At 41.1% G+C, this 22892-nt stretch overlaps 1 long non-coding RNA gene across 1 annotated transcript in view; it reads right to left on the bottom strand.

The window, feature by feature from the left end:
• Positions 1-916: 916 nt before the first annotated feature.
• Positions 917-22892, bottom strand: part of LOC138956350 (uncharacterized) — a 35856-nt gene continuing 13880 nt past the window's right edge. Inside the window, exons 2-3 of the long non-coding RNA XR_011452620.1 lie at positions 1321-1401; positions 917-1030 (exon numbers count right to left, since the gene is read on the bottom strand). This is a non-coding gene — a long non-coding RNA (uncharacterized lncRNA). The remainder of the gene's footprint in view (positions 1031-1320; positions 1402-22892) is intronic.

A 22892-nucleotide genomic window follows, 5' to 3' on the forward strand; every position in this document is an offset into this window, starting at 1 on the left:
CTGGAATATTCTCGAGATTGAGCATTTACTATATAGGCCAGCGTGATTTGTAATTTATGAATCGTACACGACGCTGCTGTGACCCCAAAATTAGACGAGGGTCAACCAAACAGTCAAGTCGGGAGATTATCTAACCCTAGCAGTATGCAATATTTCAAAGGTCTAGCTTCAAAAACATTCGATATAACTCAACGTTAAGGTTTGAATCAAACCTGACCCCGCTGTGACCCCAAATTGGCCGAGGGTCAACTAAAATGGGATCATGTCGAGAGATTATCAAACACTAAACAAACAAAGTTTTAAAGCTCTTGCATCAAAAACATTCGAGATAACCTCAAAGTTAAGTTTTTTGTCCACGGACAGCGGGGCCGGCCGGCCGTCTATACACAGACAGACACTGCTCATTACTAAGACTCACCGATTACTCAGGTGAGTCAACAAATGTTCTCTTCCTACTTTGATTGACCCAAACTCGATCCTTATGCGACCAGTATCAATCCATTTAGTTATCAAATCAAGCTATTCGCCAAATCCTAAGAAAGTCCCACAGATACCATCTTTCTCCATCCCCGGTCTTCCACAAGCCTGCTAATTTTACCAAGTTCTTGCTGCGCGCATGTACACAACTTGCGGAAAATGGAATTGCGTTCAATGTGAGCTACAGAGTACTCTTTCCTTTTACAAGTTCAGTAAATAATTTGTTGAGACTACTCAAACATTCTTTCACTTCTTGTGCCTGCCTCCCGAGAAAGCGACGAAGAACTCGCAGAACGAAGTTTGTCTTGGTGACTACCACAACTCTGCAGTAGAAAGTTCTACGTAAGGTAAGGTAAACGCCATGCTGTGCATGAATCGGTATCGTATATTATCAAGATGTAAAGTTTGAAATGCAATGTTAAAGTCAGCTCACCGCAGCGTGAGCCGTTCTGTATGGCCACTTCTGTGTTACACTCACAGACGCCTTCTCTGCATCGACCTCCTGACAGACACATGTCAAGCTGGTCTTCGCATGGCCCGCCTATCTCGATTCCTGCCAATAGTACACACTCTTTTTGTGTATATGCCTAGCGCTTTCCTTACAAATTTCAATATAAGACAGACAGACAAATACGCACGCACGCACACACCGCACACACACCTCTCTATACACACACACACACACACACACACTTACGCACTCACCTCCCAACCAAACCACCCACCCACGCACACATACACACACACATACACAAACACACGCAGGCACGCACGCACATACACACACACACCTCCCCATACACACACACACACAAACACACACACACACACAGAAATACGCACGGCATCTATCCTGCTGGTCACAGACAAGACCGTCTCTGCAGTAGGTGGCGGAGTCAGCGCAGTCTGCTCCTAAATCCAACCCTGTAACACAGCAGTTTCATTTTGTACACATTCAGAACGGCAGTGGTATAAGTCCAATTCATTCTTCTTACTCGGCGTGACGTTATCAAATGGATCGGCTAGCTTTAGCCCTAAGGGGCACAACTCCGCTCATACTCTCTTCGCGCCGCCATATTGGATGCCGTCTTTGTTAGTTTTCTTCATTGCGCTCTTGTTCTTTTTGCGTATTTCACTGTGTATGCAGACAGGGAAAGGCGCGAGCGCCGTAACCAACAGCGAAAACGACCACACGACCACTCAGCGAACCGAAACAGAATCCCTAAGCTGCCTAAACAACAATAGTCAATCTATTGTCCCGAACCTACAACCCGGTCTGCCCTCGGGCGGACCACCCTCATCTTCCAAAAAGGGATGAATTGTCTCGTTGCTAAACCAAACAAACAACTATTACACCCTCCCTCCAATGAACCTGTACGCATACGGGGAATATAACCCGTTAATATACGACCACAGTACATTTAGTACAATACATCCTAGAACACACCATGGAAGAAAAATCCCACCATAAATCATACATAAATGATTATCTTTATTGTTTTTCTTCTTGTGAATAAACACAAGAAAGAAATGGGCTGAACAAACAAATACACGAATCACCGAGCCTTATTATAAGTAGTATGTTAAAAAGCTTCTACTTTGAGTTCTGCTACGAAGTGCAGTTGTATGTATGGAATGCTAAATAAATCCACGAACTCAATTTGACGAGTTGTTTTCTGCTGCTGCGAAGACGGGCGACGTAGAATAAAAGAACACAACTATACGACGTTTGAGCGCTTGTGGCAATCTCAAGTGTCGCGTAACAATTGGGGGTCAAGCCGAGGATCTACGTTTAACGCCAAGGGTTTTCCAGCAACAAGGACCAGTGTCAAGACAGTCACAGGAGGTAGCCATCAATCGGGTGTATCCTGAGGGATCAGTATTGAGACTACGGAACCGTGGATTCTGTGTAACTGGTGAAGAGTTTGGTAATCGCCGCAGCTCGGTACGGTGAGCGACGCCGGAGTGTATAGGGATTACAGAGGTTAGCTGCCGTTTGGACGAGTCGGACTTCGTCGCGGAGCTAGTGCATTAATACTACGAAATACGACTGAGGTACGTCGTGTACGTATCGTGAGCAGAGTGCGCCGTCACGTTAGACGAGGAGGGTGTCAGCCTGCGTCTACGAGGGTGACCAGCGACGAGAGAAGCATCGAAGGTGCAGTAGAGACTGTGTTCTTTTAGAAAACTACATTCGTCTACGTTTGGGGCTGTGAAAGAATACAGACGAACGCACCGGAAAAGGACCAGAATGGCTGAGTTCTGGGCAAAAGGAGTTGAACTGGGACTAAAAGGCAAGCAGCTGACGGAGTTCGTCGAGTCCCAGACACGACTGCTAGTGCAGCGTGAAGAAAGACAAGCGCAGCGTGAGCGTGAAGAAAGACAATTACAAGCGCAGCGTGAGCGTGAAGAAAGACAAGCGCAGCGTGAAGAAAGGCAAATGGAGCTGAAACGCTTAGAGCTCCAAATCAAAATGGAGATGAAGCGCTTAGAGCTGCAGACAAAAATGGTGTGTGTTCAAAATAAGCACGAGGCACCACGCGAAAGAGATAACCAGCAGCAAATGCTACACAGGGCACCGAAACTTCCAGCATTCGCTGACGGGAAGGACAAGATCGACTGCTACCTTGCAAGATTCGAGAGGTTCGCTGAGAGTGTTAGATGGCAGCGCGACAACTGGGCGATTCTACTCAGCGCACATTTGACTGGGGCAGCACTTGAGGTCTACACTAGACTCTCAAATGATGACGCCAGAGACTTTGATGTACTGAAGGAAGCTCTGTTGCGTTGCTACAACTTCACTGAAAGGGGCTACCGTCAACGCTTCCGCGAATGCCAGCCATTGTCTGGAGAGACACCGAGCCAGTTTGTGGAGCGCCTGTCGTCATACCTGCAGAAGTGGGTGGAGTTATCAGGTGAAGAGCAGTCATACGAGAGTCTGCGGGATTTGATCGTGAAGGAGCAATTCCTTAATGCCTGCCCAAAGGACCTGGCGACCCGCTTGGAAGAGCAAAAACTGCGGGGTTTGAAGGACATTACTGATGCTGTTGAGCGTTATCTCATTGCTCACGTCAAAGTCAACGAAACCTTTCTAGAAGAGAGGAAACCAGCCAAACCAACCTGCCAAGGGACAAACTGAGTCCGCACCATCATCCAATGAAGGGCAGAACATAACGTGCTTCCATTGCAAGGCCAAGGGCCACCGAGTCGCCAACTGTCGCCAAAAGAAAAATAACGGACATGACAATGACAAAGCGCAAGAACATCGACGGAGATATTACGACAACAAGAGGCAAACGTGTGGCTCAAACCAACAAGTATGTGCGAGCAGCGTCATACTTCCAAGGGCTGCCGAGCAAGTGGCTACACCATCGGACGTGGAAGGATGTATATCTGATGGCCAGCTTCTACTCGCCAATGGCAAGTCAATCTCTGTCGTCGCCAGCGCAGCTGTGTCAGTGTCGAACATGCCCGTGTCGAAGGGATTTGTTGAGAAGCAGGAAGTGACTGTTCTCAGAGATTCGGGCTGCAATGGGGTCATCGTCAAAGAGGATCTGGTGCCAACAGAGAAGTTCACTGGTGACTTCAAGTGGACGCTCATGGCTGACAGCAAATGCGTGAAGACAGAATCCAGGCTGCGTTTTACTGGCCAGGACTGCATGCAGATGTGACTCGATTCTGCCGATCGTGCGATATTTGCCAGAAAACAATACCTCGAGGAAGGGTCCCGAAAGTGCCGTTGCAGAAGATGCCTTTGATCGACCGACCTTTCAAGAGGGTGGCCATTGACCTCATCGGCGAGATCAAACCGCCAAGTGAAGAGGGTCATCGTTGGGTACTGACCCAGGTAGACTATGCAACCAGGTACACGGAAGCCGTGCCTCTGAAGAAAATTGACACCGAGACTGTTGCCGAGGCACTTGTGGACATTTTCAGCAGAATTGGGGTTCCTGAAGAGATCCTCACAGACCTGGGGACACAGTTTGTCTCTGAATGCATGGAAGATGTCAACAGGCTACTGAGCATTCGTCACTTGACTACGACAGCCTTTCACCCGATGTGCAATGGGCTGGTCGAAAAATTCAATGCGACGCTGAAGTCCACACTGAAGAAACTATGCAGTGAGCAGCCAAGGCAGTGGCATCGCTATATCAATGCCTTGCTATTTGCATACAGGGAGGTGCCACAAGAGTCCACTGGATTCTCCCCGTTCGAGCTGATGTACGGGCGGACCGTGAGAGGCCCGATGCAAATACTAAAGGAATTGTGGACGAAAGATGTGGACACACCTGAAGTGAAGAACAGTTACCAGTACGTGTTTGAGTTGCGAGCGAAACTGGAGGAGACTCTCGAGATTGCGAGAGAAAACTTGAGAAAGTCTCAGGATAGTGGAAAGCACTACCAAGACCGCAAAGCCGTAAACAGGAAGTTTACACCAGGTAACAAAGTGCTGATACTGCTTCCCACTGACCACAACAAACTACTGATGCAGTGGAAAGGCCCATACGAGGTTGAGGCCGTGATAGGGATCAACGACTACAAGGTGAATATCGGCAAGAAGTCTCAGATCTACCACGCTAACCTCCTGAAATTGTATGTGGAGAGACTGTGTGCAGTACTTTCTGAAAAAATCAAATCTCCTCCCCATTCTTTTTTCCATAACTCCACCACACCTTTGGTAACATACGATTCTTGAATACATTTTATGTCGTATTTTTTTTCCTTGAAATGTCGAAAAAGACTTTTGCGTTTTGTTGGATTTCGTAATCCACGCACATTAAGTGATAAAATGTTCAACGTATCCATAGGAAAGAGGGTACAAGGTTAATAAATACAACGAGTGTAAACACTTGAATCGTAAGACAATAGGGAAAGTCCATAGTCCGGGCCAGGTTGTAAGGGTTGCGAAACTTGGACAGGTCGTCCTATTCCTGTGTATCAGAGGGGTTGTTAGCGCTGTCATGGGCTGTTAAGGGGTTGCGTTCGCAGCGCGGTTTCTTTTCGAGTTTCTCGAGTATTTTCCCCCCACTCTTTCCACCCTCTTCCTGGCTCGATCGCCGACGCTTGGACGAATCGGACCGGCTTCGCGAGTCATCTTTTTCTTTATTTGGTGTTTAACGTCGTTTTCAACCACAAAGGTTATATCGCGACAAGGGAAAGGGGGGAGATGGGATAGGGGAAAGGGGGGAGATGGGATAGAGCCACTTGTTAAGTGTTTCTTGTTCACAAAAGCACTAATCAAAAAATTGCTCCAGGGGCTTGCAACGTAGTACAATATATGACCTTACTGGGAGAATGCAAGTTTCCAGTACAAAGGACTAAACATTTCTTACATACTGCTTGACTAAAATCTTTACAAATATTGACTATATTCTATACAAGAACCACTCAACAAGGGTAAAAGGAGAAACAGAATCCGTTAGTCGCCTCTTACGACATGCGGGGGGCAGAGAAATAAGGATGTGGAAAAGAAGACTTTTGGTAAGTGAAATAAAGGTGATGGATCCAGTCAGGTAGAAATAAGACAACAAGAAAAGAATTGGAAAACTGCAGGGAATAGTAGGGAGAGTTTTCTTGGAAGGAAATATAGGTGAAAGGACTGGTAAGGCAGAAATAAGACAAAAGAAGAGAAGTAAAGGGGTGGGGTAGCTCTGTGGAAACACTCCCGCCGCGTGAAGGCGACCCCATGGGAGCTCGCGAGTTACTAGTGTAGTGAGAGTGAATAGCAGTTTGGCGGGCCTCCCTGTCCTTTTCACTGGTGAGACAATTTTTAACACTCGTGGCGGCCGGGTTCGCTGCCTGCTCACTGTCACTGCGTGCTGCACGCGTCTCGTTTGGTGCAGTGGTCAGTTCGCCTGACTGATTTGGTTCAATTTCAGTGTCACTGCCACCTTCCGTTTCGCTGGCACGTGCGCTGCAAGCGTTGTCGCCGCGTTTATGGCCTGGTTTGAGACAGTCACGGCAGACTACCTCTCTGTCGCACTGTGAAACGTGGTGCCCCTCACTGAGGCACTTTGAGCAAATGACTTTTTTCTTTAGGAGTTTCTGTTCTCTGTGGTAAACCTTTGCTGTGAAGAAGCCTCCCACCTTCATTGTTTTTTCCAGAGGGGTTGTGGGGGTGGTGATGAAAACAAACCGACGTCCCGTCAGGAATCGAGTTAGTTTGTTGTCAGCGTCCCTCGCTCTTTCCATCTTAATTGCCGATCGAAGTTCGCATTCCAGTTTCACAAGGGAGAATTCGATCTCAGAGTCAGCAACGGAGATCGGAATATCGTCGATCCAAACTTTGGTAGACGGAGTCTTCTCCCCCGCGTTGTCCCGAAGGGTATAAGGGTTGGTTGCACACACTTTGATGGTCATACCACGCAGGGCAATTCCTTGGATGAGCAAAGTGTTCCTGGAGTCGCGGTTGGCAGGGTAAATTCTCCATAGGCCCCTGATGTCCTGAGCCCCTATAATTGAGCCTCGACCAGAGATACGTTCAGCAGCCAGACAGACCTCAAGGACTGTCGCGGGGTTCAGACCTGTGCGAGCAATATCGTTGTTTCTGATGAAGACAGGTAGTACAGGTTCTTGGGTGGACATAATTTCACAGAGGTATGTAAAAAATTTTTTTTTTTAAAAACAGAAAAAAGACCCAAAAAAGCAACAACGAACACACGGTCACGTAGGTAGAGAAAGACACAGAGGAATAGCGAATAACTACAACACCATAGTGAAGGAGAAGCTAATAGGCAAACTAGCAACACCAAGGAACAATAACATTCTGTCATTCACCACAGCATGGTCAGTCCCAGTCCTAGTCCAGCGAAGTTTCAGTAATCCAAGCACACACATGAAAGAGAGCAAAGCTGGTGTACTACAAAACTCGGGGCGTAGAGAGCAGCGCAAAACGTGACCGCTCGTCACGACGGTCGCTCACCGAATCCAAAAAGCTCACTCTGTTTTGGCCGTAAAAAGCGCCCAAATGCAGTCAATTTCTAACCTGTGTCGTGTGTTCGAATGAGTACATCTCAGCGATGCCATTGCCTTGCAACCTCAAAGAAATATATTTTAATAACCAGAGAAAGGGAGAATGTACGTTCTGGCTCACCGATTCCGACAGACCCTAAATATTAACGCAAAATAGGCTTCTGGACTAAACTTTTACTAAAATGAAACATGCGACAAAATCAGAAAAATACTGCATAAATCCATACAAAAAAAATACAGTAAAGTAAGGTTGTTTTGAACCAATGCCGGGTCTGTCGGAATCAGTAACCCAGAACGTACATTCTCCCTTTCTCTTATACAACATTCTTAAGCTCAATACGCTCTCTCATTTACAAACTTTACTTCATATGTTCTTTCACTGTTAGAATTATATCTGATACATGCAATGTGACTGTCTAAACGAATAGTTAACTCTTTACAAGTGATTCTATTTTTACTTTTTCTTCCCGTCCTATTTGAATCCCCTTTTTTAAAAACTGCTTTTTCAGATCTTCTATATCGAGTGGCTTGTTATATTCAGCTCGTGTTTTTGTTTGAATACTTGCTTTCTTACTTTTGTAGTCATCAAAGTCTGTTTGTATCTGTTTGAATTCTTCGTCAGAAACTTTTGAATCTTCAAGTGCTTTACTGATAGACAGTTTTAGGCTAGACAATTTTGATGATGCAAGAGTGGAAATGGATTCGTGTTTTTCAAGCTTTTTCACAATTTTTTTCATTATAGCTGATGCTATAAATGATAAACCACCAACTGCTGCTGCGACACCACCTAGGATTAGAGAAACTGGAGTCCCTACTCCGGTAGCTAACAGAATTGTTCCCGTTACACCTGCAGCTGATGCAAGGATAGTAGAACCAGTGCTGGCATTAGAAAGGCTGTTGTAAGTTGTTGAGTACTTACGTCTAGCGCGAGAATATTTTTCTAATTCATCTTCTAGTTGTTTTTGTATATTACTAATGTGTGCCAGTCTGAATTGTTGACTTTCTGCTGCACTTTCATCAATATTAGGATAAAGCTTCACACTGCTAGTCATCTTTTTAATGCAAAATATAAAATATTTATCTTAATTCTCACTGGCCAGTGTTTCTGCTAAGCTTTGAAGCTGTTCATTGCTTAACACCTTATCTGTATAGTAGAAAGCAATCAAATCAAGATAAGTAAGATTAATACTTCTTATTTCTGTTAAATTATTTATATCTGCGTTAACAACAACATTTTGGTTTGACGTCTGTTTTTTTATTGTGTTAGAATCCTTTTGAACAGCAATAAATACTCTGACTTCTTCAACATTTAATGGTCTCCAGTTGAGATTTATTCCTCTCATTAGAACAGTGTTTGTGGTTTCTTCCCTTTTCCTGACAACTATATCAAATATCATAGTTGCATTCTGCCCTATTGGAAGCTTGGGTATAAAATCGACAATGGTGTCAGCGTCCTTTTCAACACTTTGTTTTCTGTGAATGAGATAGTTGTTCTTATGGAAAGGTTTAACTGCAACTTCTCCCCTGCTGTTAATCGCAGGAACAAGGCTAACAATTAGTGGTTTAGCATTGATTGACTTACGGAATGTGTCGTCTTTTCCAACAAGAGTGTATGGACTCACAAATTCAAACTTCATTTCCCAGTCAATCTTTTTGATAACAGGACTAAGTACCCATTTTTTATTCTGATGTTTCCACATGTAGAATGTGTCATCGACAATTGGATCAGGTACATTAACATCACGGATTTGGCCTAGTTTGAGGAATCTTGGTTTCTTTTCATCGTCGATTTCCTTTCTCTTGTAATGACCAGTGTCTGTAAACTCGAATGCATACACTGCACCGACTTCAGCATTGCTCTCAAAGTCGATAGCGTCTGCTAAATCTTTCAACTCTATAGTTGAACATGCAACAGGATAAGCTATTGTAGGTCCACTCGACATTTTAATACTCAATATTTTATGGAACTATTTCCAATGTAATGTTAAACAAACAATCAACTGGTTGTCCACTTTGATTTTTCAGATCAATGTGTAGGAATTCATGACACCCTTCCTCCAAGTCCTTGAACTGAAGTGTCTTAAATGTTGGCACGTGCATTTTACAAAAAGAGGCATCACTCGGTGGAAGAATCCTAAGCAGATCAGAACGCTGATCATTAAACAGATTATAGGATGTGTTAAGCTCTCTCATGTGAACAAACAGTACACTGTTAACATCCATGTCAATGGGACGTGTTCCCTTGTATATTTTTGTAATTCCAAGCATATCAAGGAGTTTGGTTGGAAACTCAACGTTTACTTCTCTAGTTTTGGGCATAGTAAGAGTAGCAATGAGACTTGCATGATTTAAACTCGCTGTAATACCTACTGGAGCAAACAATTCTTTCTCTAAAGTGCAGAAGTCATAGTAACCATCTTCTACAGAATGCGTTTTACCATTAATTCTAACCCAGTTGTTAGCCTTTTTTTTACTGATATTATACCAAGTAACCTTGTACATAATTTCATGCAGTGCAACTTTCATTCCTCCATTTTGATTGTTGATAGGGTTTGCAAGTTTAACTGGCACACTAGTCTTCACATTTGTTAGTGTGATAAACATTTTTTATTCAACAACAAAAATGAGTCAGTATAAATTCAACAAAGACGTTAAATACAAAACTGGACCATATTACAATCCAAAGACTATTTCTTTCCATGAGTTGGACTTTGCTGTAACAGAAACAGAATCCATTCGCGTTAAAGTGCCTGACCCATTCCATTCTTACCTAAATCCCCCAATCAAAAATGATAGTGTTCCAAAGATGTGGAACTCTCACCCAATTCAGTTCTATCAGAATCAGTTAAACTTTGCAATATTCTGTGCAACCACAGGATGTGGAGTGTCCTATGCAGACCACATGAATAATTCAAACTTACTGACAAAGTGTGTGTACACATTTCACGTTTACTATCAGTGCAGGAGAATCTTGTCTGAACTTCAGGCACCAATGCCGCATGAAAAGAGCTGGAACCCATTCAACAATAGGATAAACATGAAAGTGTATGAGCGTCTCTGCAATGAATTCAATATAGATTTTAAGACCGACTTTAGGCAAAAGCAAGACAAAAACCATGGCATGGGAACACTATATTTATGGGGTGTCCACAGGAGATATAATTTTGATTACTGGCCAGGTCATACATCTTTTTCTTCAAATGTGCAGGTACAGTTAGGATCAATAGAACAAGAGCACCACAATGCATGGACTACTTTTATATTAGACACCGGCAAAGGTTTCACTGGATCAGGTGTTGAAAGGATCAATGAATCTATCCGAACATATGCGTGGTGCTTGCTAGGCTCGCAGGCACAGACACGATCAAACATAATGAGAACAAGCACAGGGTTTGGTGCACAGAAACAGTTGTTATCAAATTTAGAAGATGTCATAAACTCTGCAGTTGATCTGCCTTCCAGCATCAAAAGGTATCAAGACTCTCTCCGTTATGCAAGATCAAAAGTTGACTTTGCTGTTGGTAACGGCCTTTACATGTTACCTTCTGATCTCCAGCTGCAGATTGGAACAATAACAAATTATAACAATGAAATCATTATTGCTAGTGACACCCAGCCGCTTGGAAAGGGTGAAGAACTGAATTCAGAAATCAGAACGATGCTACAGCCATATCACAATGAACAGAAACAAAGCGTGACAAGTGAAGATCGGGCTGCAGGTGAAGATCATTCTGTCACTAGTGATGATCAAGCTGTTAGTATTAGTGATGATCATGAATCGCAGAAGACTGCTCTAGTAATTGGTGGAGTGGGTGTAGGCTTACTTTTGCTTTATTCTCGTTAGCAGAACACCTGCAATTAAAACTATTAGAGTCCAGAGATGTTCAGCCATGAAACCAACAACTTTACCTGCAAAAGATAACAGCCAGCTAACAATTGAACCAATGATTCCTGGAAGTGCATCCAAAGCTTTTGCTGCTAGTTTCTTTAATAGTTCTGCAATGTGTTTGAGTTGTTTCTTTACCCATCCCGGATCAGATGGAGATGAAGGTGAAGGTGGAGGTGGAGGTGTGACAGTGCCACCTGTGAGTGCGAACACTAATGTGCTTATTGCAAATCCTAACGCAGTTAGTATACTAGCTATTGTGATTCCCTGCTCTCTGAAAAGCGTTCTAATTCTTTCAGCAAGAGTTGTGTCTTCGTAAAGGATTCTTTGAATTGTATTTTTTATTCTGCTGACCTGTGTTCTCAGTTGTTCTCTATTGTTACTTAGAACTTCTAACCTTATGGCTTTCTCCTCCTGCAAATCTTTTAAACGCTTAGAAATTCTGTTTTTTACTTCTTGTTCTAGGTTCAAATCATCAGCATCAGCAAGTTTTTGTTTCTCTTTGTTTATATCTTCATCCAGCTGACCTAGTTTTGACAGATTATTTGCTATTTCACCTCTGATGGTTTGTAGTGATTGATTAAGGGCTTCTATTTCTCTCATAGGTAATAGTTCATGTGGAGTCTTCAGTGAAGTTTCCTCAGAAAAAGAAGTCTCTATCTCTTGTATAAGTTGATCAGCCTCATCTGCAAGTTTATTAAGATCTTGCAATGGAACAGATTCTATTTGAGTAGCAGTTGGTAGTCCTAGTTCTGCTTGTTGAAGTAAGGAAACAACATGGGAAGATGATGACCGTGTGCTAGGCACAATATCTAATTGCCTAAGTCGATTAGCAGTAAGTTTTTGTTTTAGTGAAACTTTTGATAGAAACTTAGCAGGATTAGATTTATATGTAAGTTGGACTTTTTCTCCTTTATCGCTAGTTGTATATAAATGATTTGCTTCCATTTTGAACTGGTTTGGATCTAAAACATCAGGTTCTTCTCCTAAACTTTTGTAGAAATCTCTAACTTTACCTTCCAGAAGTTCATGTCGTGCCACCTCATAATGCAGTGAATGATGGTAGGGAACCAAAGGGATTGCTTCGCTCATGTCGTCCGCTGGCTCAAATAAATCTTCAAATCCACCTTCTGCCATTTGTAACTTATTTTTTATTTTGAAAATAAAAAAAGATGGCACAATCGTTCGGTTCTGTTCTTGATCCTTACAGAAGGCTGAAAGAACCTCTCGGGGTAAAAGGAATAAGGCAAACAGTTATAGTTACAAATAATCCTTCTACTATTGATCAGAATGAAATACTTACTGTTAGGTTTCCTAATCTGGGTAAGAACGATGTTATTGTACCAGGCACTGTAAGACTATCATTCAAATTAGAATTAGAATCTGGCTCAGATGCAAATAGGACTTTGGCTTATAATGTAGGAAGAGCAATTGTGAGGAAGATTACTGTCAAACTGGAAGGGCGGGAAGTGATGTCATTGAATAATGCAGATGTATTTTTAGTTTATGCAGATAATTGGTTGACTGACAATGAAAAGAAAAACAGAGTGTTTCAAGGGATTCAGTCAGACAATGGGATAAAAGTTAGAATAGGAGCAGGAGATAAAGCTGACAACAAAAAAGATAACGCTGTCAATGTTGCTTTTGGAAACAAATTTTGTATTCCACTTGACTTTGAACTCATAAATTCACATCCTCCCTTCTATCAAGGAGCATTGCGTGACAGGCTGTCATACGACCTGACTTTCAATAGTTATGATCGTGTTATGCTTTCAGAAGACCCGGAAGCAAAGTATAAGGTGTCTGGAATTTCTTTAGAGTTTGATGTTGTAAACCATCCTGAACTGGCTAGACTTATAGAAAATCAGTACAGTTCTAAGCTGCCTATCTATTATGAAAGAGTGTTGAATCACAGTACACTTTCAAAAAGCCAGGCTGATCCAATCTGGAACATTAACTTGAATACACCAGCTAGGTCAATGAAGGGAATACTTATGTTGTTTGAGGAACCAAAAGATTCATATGAAAGGCAAATAGAAAAGTTTTACAATCCACTAATCAATAGAGTATATTGCACAATTGAAGGGCAGCCAAACCAAATATTTGCATCTGGCATGCTGCCATACCAACACTATGATGAAGCAAGAAAGTACTTTACTGGAGGAAGATTGAAAGACCCAACATCTGATCTTGTGGCTAAAGATCTACATTTACACGGTGTTGGCGTAGAAGATTTCTTGACAAATAAATATGCGTTATGGCTGGATCTCAGAACAACTGACGACAACAAACTGCATGGAAGTGGAAGGCGAATTGAAAACGGATCAGAAGGAATCACAATACAAATTGAAAAGGAAGTAGGGAGTAGTAGTAAATCAGTTAAGATCTACGTGTTTGTTGTGTCAGATGCGCAGTTAAACATCTCTGAAAGCAGATTACAGGATATTGTTTATTGAACGTGTTAAAATGAAGTATCTAGATTTTCTTCCAAAAGATCCACACTGTTCTTTGATTTGTGGGGCAACAGGTTGCGGCAAAACAAGATATGTTTTGGATTTATTACAAACTGTTTACATAAATCACTTTGAACACATAGTCATATTCTGTCCAACCATAAAGCATAACAGAACATACAAGGAGAGAAAATTCATATGGTCTGATCAAAATATATTTATTGTAAATCCTTCTGATCGTCTAAATGTTTGCTTGGAGCATTATTTCGATCTTTTTCAGAACACACCAACACTGTTTATTATTGATGACTGTGCAGCAGAACGTGACATTGTTAGAAAGAAAAGTGCACTAGCAAAGCTTGCATTCAGTGGACGACATGCATTAATATCAGTTTGGATATTAACACAAAAATACAATGCAGTTCTGAAAGACTTTAGAGAGCAACTCAAAACAATAACATTGTTCTATTCAAAGGACCGTGACAGTTTTGAAGAGTGTCTTCGAGAAAATGATGTCATTGAAAACAAACAGGAGAGAGAAAGAATAAAAAATAATCTGAAATCTTCTAAGCACTCGAAACTGGTTTTAAAAACTGATCAACCAGTTCAGTATGTATGTTTGTAGAAATCCTTGCTAAGTTCTTGTCAAGTTCTTACTCAAGTTCTTGACAAGTTTGTACTCAAGTTCTTACTAAGTTTTTGTCAAGTTCTTACTCAAGTTCTTGTCAAGTTCTTACTCAAGTTCTTGTCAAGTTCCTACCTAAGTTCTTACTTAAGTTCCTACCTAAGTTCTTGTTAAGTTCCTACCCAAGTTCTTACTCAAGTTTAATTTCTAGATTTTAATTTTATTCTGCATCAAAATAAAATGAACTGTGATGAATTGCTGATGCAGACTGCTACAGATATTGAAATCTGTGACAGTAGGACTATACCTGATAAAAAAGAAAGATTGTATTCACTTGCTGTTTGTGGAAAAACAAAACACTACCTTGGGCGGCAGTTAACTGTGGAAGAAGTACAACATCTTTCCTCAGAAGATATAGAAAAGTATCATGGACGGTATGAATCAGTGCTTGGTTCTAAGATGGTTAGAAGTATTGGACAGACTGTTATAGGTTTGTACACAAAGATTTTTGGACATTTTACACCTCTCGACTCGGAGGAAGACTTAACACATGATCTAACTCATGACCCTGTTGTTTCCAAGTCCCTCGAATCTCTTGCCTGTGGCCTGTATTATCGATTTGGTGCTTTATTAGTACCATTTGTTGCTGGATTAATTACTTTCAAACACATTAATTTTCAGAATAAAAAAGATGACAGATCAGTTGAAGCAGACAGTGGAGCAGACGAAAATACCAGAAGTGAACACAGTGACAAAGAAACCTGGTAGAGTAGAAGCAGGAAAAAAACTAGCCGAATGGAACAGACAAAAAAAGTTAAATCAAAAGGCAAAGCAGAACATTATGTCTGAGGTTGAGCAGACACCAAACATTCCTGAAGTGACTAAGGTCACACAAACTGATCAAGAATTAAAATCTTCATTTCTATCATACAGAAAAGTAGCTGTAGCAGCTGTTGTTGGAGGAGGTGGATACTTGCTTTACAAACTTTGGCAAGGCAAATATAAAGTGTCAGAAAAACCAAAATCAGAAACACCAAAATCAGAAACACCAAAACCAACAAACAAAGCAGTACAAACAATAACAAAGCCCACAGTAGTACCTGCAGTGGATTCATTTCATATGGAATAATTTTAATATTTTAATTTTGATAACATAAAAATGAGTTCTGAAAAGACAATAGTTAATCTAGTTTATCACGCTGCAGTGATTGGAGGCTTGAGTGTAGGTTACACAATGCTGGGTAAAAGTCTCCTCAGAATGAAACCAGCCGACTTGGGAAAGTTAGACTTCGAAGACGGTGCTAAACTAATTGGTGTTGTGACAGCTTCCTTTGCAACAAAAGACTTTTTGGTGAAGCAAGGAATTATTCCAGAAAATATAAACATGTAAGACAATAAAATGGCTAGCTTGGTTATGATGGTGGGAGGTGCGATTGTAAATGCGCTTGCATTTTCTGGCAGCAACTATTTGTTTTCTAAACTGCAAAATGGTGAAGAGAGGGAAAGGCACAACAAAGCCATGGAACAACTGGCGAAAGCACAGGATGAATACGAGAAGAAACGAATTGCGCAGTTAGACTTTATGAATGATAAACTCAGGCAGCAAGGACATGCAAACAAAACCTTTGACAATGTTGATGCAGCCATTCAAGAATACTATCTTGTAACTGGAAAGAAAATGAAGACAAGTGCTCCTCCAAAACTGGGTGACTTTTATCAACCTTCAGAAGAGCAGAAGGTGGGCGAGATTGTTTTCATTGTTATTGGTATGGCTGTTGTTTACTTTATTGCGCGTGCTGTCAAATCTTAATATTCTGTCATTTAAAAAACCATGAGTGATGCTTTGTTATCTAAAATATATTATTCCCCAAAAGGATACTGGAAAGGAAGAACTGCTATTGACAAGCTCAGTGACGCAGCAGGTGTTTCTCAAGATACAGCAAAGAAATGGTTGTCAAAGCAGGCAGTTTGGCAGATCTATTTACCTGCACCAAGAAAAATTACACGACCACACTTTGTTAACATTAAACCGAATGACACTCATCAAATAGACCTGCTGTATTTACCGCATGACACAGTCAGAAGGAAGAAATATAAGTATGCACTGACTGTAGTTGATGTTGCAACAAGATACAAAGATGCTGAACCGTTGACAGAGAAAAGTGCTATAGCTACAGCTGTTGCCCTGCAAGAAATTTACAGACGTGGACCACTAAAGTATCCCAGAATGATTCAGTGCGATGATGGTAAGGAGTTTAAAGGAGCTGTCAACCAGCTTCTGTTAAAACATCATGTTACAGTGAAGAGAGGTATTCCAGGAAACCACAGGTCACAGGCTATTGTTGAGAGCTTTAACAAACAGTTGGCAGAAAAACTGTTTTCATATCAGTACCATCAGGAATTTTTGGACACAGAAAGTAAATTGCGTAACACTGAATGGGTCAAAAGATTACCATCAGTACTTAGAGCAATGAATCTGGAGGTATTTAAAGCTACAGGGTTAAGACCAGTTGATGCAATCAAACAGAAAACAATACCTGTTGCTCCAAAGTCAACAACACCAGTGGCATTACTACCTTTCAATCAGAAAGTCAGATATTTATATGCACCCGGTGAAGCTGAGGGTGACAGCAGGAAGCGTGCAACGGATCCAATCTGGAGTATTGACATTCATGAAATCAAGAGAGTAGTAGAGACAAATCCACCTATATATTACTTGAGAGAACCAGCACCGCAAAGAGCCTTTGTAAAAGAGGAATTACAATTAGTTCCACGTGGTACAAATGTTAAATGATTTTTTATTTCAGATTTTATAGTGTTAACAAAAATGGAAGCTCTGAGAAAGAATTCTAAGCAACTTCATTTTTTTAATTTATATTTTTATTTTGAGTTATAAAATCAAACTCACAGCGATGGAAGACTCTGTATTAGAATCTTTATCGACAGTATTTGACACCGTTGAATTACAAGTAACGGATCCTCAAAATGTGCAGTCCAGTGTGCAAGACGCTATTGAACAAATTCCAAACAATTTGTTGATTGAACCTCCAGTAAAAGTGCAGATAGTCAGTTTAATAAAATACAAAACAGTCAGTGATGAGGTGCTAGAAGTTCATGTTTCAACCAGACAACTAGCACTTAATTCTATGACAGAATTGAATGGAAACTGGGCAGATGAAATGATGAAACGGTTTGAGCAAGCTGCAGAGGATGCAAAGATGAAAGGATCCGGATGGTCAGAAGGTGAAATTCTAAAAATAGAATTGAAGCTAAGTAAATTTGCCCCCATCAGAGGTAGAAGTTACATACCTTTACCTCCTGCTCTTGTCAAAAAACGTGCTGTGCTGAACATAAAGAATGATGATGACAAATGTTTTATGTGGTGTGTTCTGGCAAGACTGTACAGTGTAAAGAAAAATGCAGAAAGAGTGTCTAACTATCATGCATACAGAAATAAACTAAACTTTACTGGTATTGAATTTCCTGTCAGCATTACAAGCATTGACAAATTTGAACAGCAAAACAAACCCATCACCGTAAATGTTTACACGTGGGATGAGGAAGATGAACTGAAACCAGTCAGAATATCAAAGAACTCACCAACGATTGGTGATTGTGATACTAACCATGTTGACATGTTACTAATGACTGATGGTGTAACATATCATTACACTTTGATTCGTACAATGAGTAGACTGATGGCGAGCACAAGCAATCACAATAGTAAACAAGACTTTTGTAGGCGATGTCTCTTGCGTATTCCATCAATTCATGCAGCACTTATACACAAGCAACATTGTAAGAGCGTTGATGATGCGGTTGTGAAGTTAACAACACCACCGCCAGACAGCAAAGTGTATTTTAAGAATGTATGCAAACTACAGAAAAGTCCTTATGTTGTTTATGCTGACTTTGAATCTATCATTGTGCCATATGAAGGACCTTTACCAAAAGACCTACCTAAAACAGTAACTCTAAGTAATCATCAAGTCTGTTCATATGCATTTATTGTTGTTAGTTCAGATGGTAAACATTCTAAACCGCAATTGTACAGAGGACCTAATGCAGCAAAGAACTTCTTACAGCAAATGAACCAAGTGCGAAATGACTGCTCCAAACAACTGAATCTTTCAGACATTGTTATGAAACCTGAAGACCAAGAACAGTTTAACTCTACCACACAGTGTTGGATATGCGAACAAAGTCTAACACCAAACACAGACAATCCAATAGTAAGAGATCATGATCATGTAAGTGGGCAGTTCCGAGGAGCAGCACACAGCAAATGTAATCTACAATTAAAGTTTGATCCTAAGACTTGGAAGCTTCCAATCTTCTTCCATAACTTGCGCGGTTATGATTCACATCTGATCATGCAGGCAGTAACTGATGAATACAAAGCAAGATGCATTGCGCAGTCTTCAGAAAAGTACATGGCCTTTACTCTGAATAGTTTACACTTCTACGATTCTGCTCAACATCTGATGGGAACACTTGAGTCTTTATCTTCATCACTAACTGCTTTCCCAATCACATGTAAGTACTTTGACAGTGACTTAGTTAGAAAGGGAGTCTATCCATATGAATACATGGATTCGTGGGAGAGGTTTGATGAAGATGAGTTACCACCAAAGGATGCTTACTTCTCACGGCTGAAGGGTAAAGGTATAAGTGACGAAGACTATGAACACGCTAAGACTGCATGGAATAAATTAGGATGTAATACAATGGGTGATTATCATGATCAATATTTGTTGGCTGATGTTTGTTTACTTGCAGATATATTTGAGAATTACAGAAGAACATGTATGAAGCACTACAATCTAGATCCTTCACATTACATATCTGCACCAGGCATGAGCTGGGATGCATTTCTTAGATTTACAGGAGTAAAGATTGACTTGCTATCAGATCTACCTACACTTCAGATGATTGAAAATGGACTACGTGGAGGAATCAGTATGGCTTCACACAATTACTGCAAAGCCAACAACAAATACTTGGACGACTTTGATCCTATGAAACCTTCTAATTACATCATGTATCTAGATGCAAACAATTTGTATGGTTGGGCAATGTGTCAGACGCTTCCACTTCGGAACTTTAAGATCTATTCAGGACCATTTTCACAATGTGTTGTGCTGACAATATTAAAAGCAGGCCCAGACAGTCGAAAGGGATGGATACTAGAAGTTGACTTAGACTATCCACTATCACTTCATGATCTACATAATGATTATCCTTTAGCGGCTGAGAGGTTAAAAGTAAACCCAAGAGAACCTCCAAAGCTGGTGCCCAATCTGTTTCACAAAAAGAAGTATGTGTGTCACTACAGACTGTTACAGTTTTACATTAGACATGGATTAATTTTGAAGGCTGTTCATCGTATAATTTTATTTGATCAAGAACAGTTTATGAAACCTTACATCATGAAAAACACAGAACTGAGAACCAAAGCCGCTGATGCATCAGAGAAAGACTTTTTTAAACTGATGAACAACAGTTGCTTTGGTAAGACAATGGAAAACCCACACAAGAGAAAGGATGTTAGACTTGTTACAAGAGAAAATGAGGCCATCAAGCTGACATCCAAACCACAGTATCAAGACTTTAAATACTTTCATGAACAGCTGTATGGTATCTTAATGAAAAAACTTGTAGTCAAGCTTGACAAACCAGTATTCATAGGCTTTACTGTGCTAGAGTTGTCAAAACTGTTGATGCTTGAGTTTTTGTATGATTATTTGAAACCAAGATATCCCAAATCGAGAGTACTTTACACAGACACAGATTCATTCTTACTTGACATTCCAGCGGATGACATTTACAAAGATCTAGAAGCTGAAAGTCCTGCAGTAAAAGGAAAAGATTCTTTTTATGACACTTGCGACTACCCTAAAGAATCACCATTGCACTCAAATGTTAACAAGAAGGTTATTGGAAAGATGAAAGATGAAATGAATGGGAAGATAATTAAGGAGTATGTTGGATTGCGTGCAAAGATGTACAGTGTTGCAAGTGAGAAAGGGGTGGTTAAAAAAGCAAAGGGTGTAAGCAAACAGGTTGTAAAGTCGAGCATATCGCATGATAACTACAAGGAAGCACTGTTTCAGAAGCGAGTGTTTCACCATGACAACCCTAAGATCAGTTCCGCGCTTCATCAGATCAACACAACTATTGTAAACAAGAAATCTTTAGATGCTAATGACACAAAGCGCGTTTATTCATCACCAGAATATTCTTATGCAATTGGCCACTGGAGAATAAACGCAAATAGTATGAGTGTGTAATAAGAATTTTTGTCAATCGGGAAAACCCGCTATGACAGCTTTGTTCTGACTGCAGCGGGGAAAAGGAAGTTGCTTGCGTTTGGGAAGTGTTTGTGAAAGGGGAGTACTAGGCTTTGTTGAGTTTCAAAGCAGCCACCAAGTACACTTGTCAAAGCTTGAATCAATAAACAAGTCATTTGCATAAAGTGCACTCGGCGGCCGCCTGAAAAGGCAGCCTTTAGAAGTTGTTTGACGGGTTGGAAGAAACATCAATAGCAGGCAATACAAAGACCTGGCGCTCCAGCCTGGAGCGCTCTGCTCAACCGTGACTGACTTCTCACAACTGAGTGTAGTGACGGGTTGGAAGAAACATCAATAGCAGGCAATACAAAGACCTGGCGCTCCAGCCTGGAGCGCTCTGCTCAACCGTGACTGACTTCTCACAACTGAGTGTTTTCTACCTGAGAGGATCGTGTTTGGAGTTGTAGTGGTTCTTGCATGGGAGAAGTCCAATATTTTCTAATCTCCTCATTACTTTCAAACATTGTCTTCAAATCTTTTTTCAGAGAGTAGATTTCAATGAAAGACAGACCAACTGTAGAAAACCTGCTAAAGTATGGTTTCAGCAAACGAGCAATCTCTCTCAGTTTGCGTGAATAAGCTGGTGAGATGCCAATGTTTGCCTGCAACCACTCTTCCCACTTGTTTTTGTGAATTCCTCGTTCCTTTTCTTCCTGAAAGAATTTGAAAGATGCATCCAGAAGAGAACCATACTGAAGGTTAAAACACATACTGGTGGCCTCCTGTCTTTGAATCTGCCTGTATCCTTCCTTCAGCTTTTCAATAGCAGCATCTGATGACCCTATTTTCTCTGAGGAAAAAAAGAAAACTTCTTTCCTAACTGTCTTACTCACATCAACCTCTTTTGACTGCAAGTATTGATGGAGTTCTTCTGGTGACATAACCTTTCGTTTTTTTACCTGCTCCCCATACAGAGATGTCAGTTTTCTTTTTGGTTGGGAGAGAAATCTAGGTAGTTTCCTACTTTCTGATGGCCCTTCTCTTTTCATTCTATTCAATACATCAACATAATTATTATGATGAAATATATGCTCCTCAATGATGCCAAGTTGTTCTACACTCCATCTGCTTTGTTGATCCATATCTTGAGGAAGAAGTTCTCTCTCTAATTCTTCAGAAATGCTATCTTGAGACATAAATATTTAGCAAATATAGTGACAGTAAAAACACTTCTCTCACAGAAAACACAACTGCACGGCGGGCGAGTCCGGAATGAAATGGCAAAATCACCAGGCTATGTTACAATCAATACCAAGTGGTGGGCGGACGTGACGTAACTGTTGCTATCACATGATTTAATCTTGTCTTGCCATTGGAGGAATCAGTATAGAAGACAAGCTTGCTGTTTGTTTTTACCAGATCAATACGGTAGTTATGGCTAGCCGACCGACGGGCAGATTGGATCAATACGCACGCTGGCTGCAACTAGTTAATATTTCAATGGAAACTAAATTTAGCGTTGCACAGAGAGAAAGGGGGAATGTACGTTCTGGGTTACTGATTCCGACAGACCCGGCATTGGTTCAAAACAACCTTACTTTACTGTATTTTTTTTGTATGGATTTATGCAGTATTTTTCTGATTTTGTCGCATGTTTCATTTTAGTAAAAGTTTAGTCCAGAAGCCTATTTTGCGTTAATATTTAGGGTCTGTCGGAATCGGTGAGCCAGAACGTACATTCTCCCTTTCTCTTAACCCGCTAAATGAACGGTTTTTTAGTGTGAAATAAAAGCCGGAGATTTATTTCGTTTCTTTGCTGCGACACAAAACCAAAACCAACTATAGATCTGCGGTGACATTATGAGTTCGTTTTCGACATTGCAGTGAAGTTGCGTAGATTTTTGACGATTCCCGTTCGGTTTAATGTGGATGGAACTTTGATTGAATGTAACTGCTTTGAAAAGTTACAACATGAGTTCTTGGGATCGATGTTTTTCGGTAAACCTGTTCGTATCCTTGTCGACTTTACTTTTGACTTGATCTAGATCGGCTGGGGCTGTTGATCGCCTACATATGAAGTTGACTCAACACGGCGAACCGCCGAATCCGTGCCCTCTCGTCGGTCCTACCCCCAAATCCCTTACCAGCCTCAGACCCCACCTCACCATTCTAACCTCGAGTCACTGGCG

This window comes from Littorina saxatilis, unplaced genomic scaffold (genome assembly GCF_037325665.1).
Source record: "Littorina saxatilis isolate snail1 unplaced genomic scaffold, US_GU_Lsax_2.0 scaffold_565, whole genome shotgun sequence".
Lineage (NCBI taxonomy): Eukaryota > Metazoa > Mollusca > Gastropoda > Littorinimorpha > Littorinidae > Littorina > Littorina saxatilis.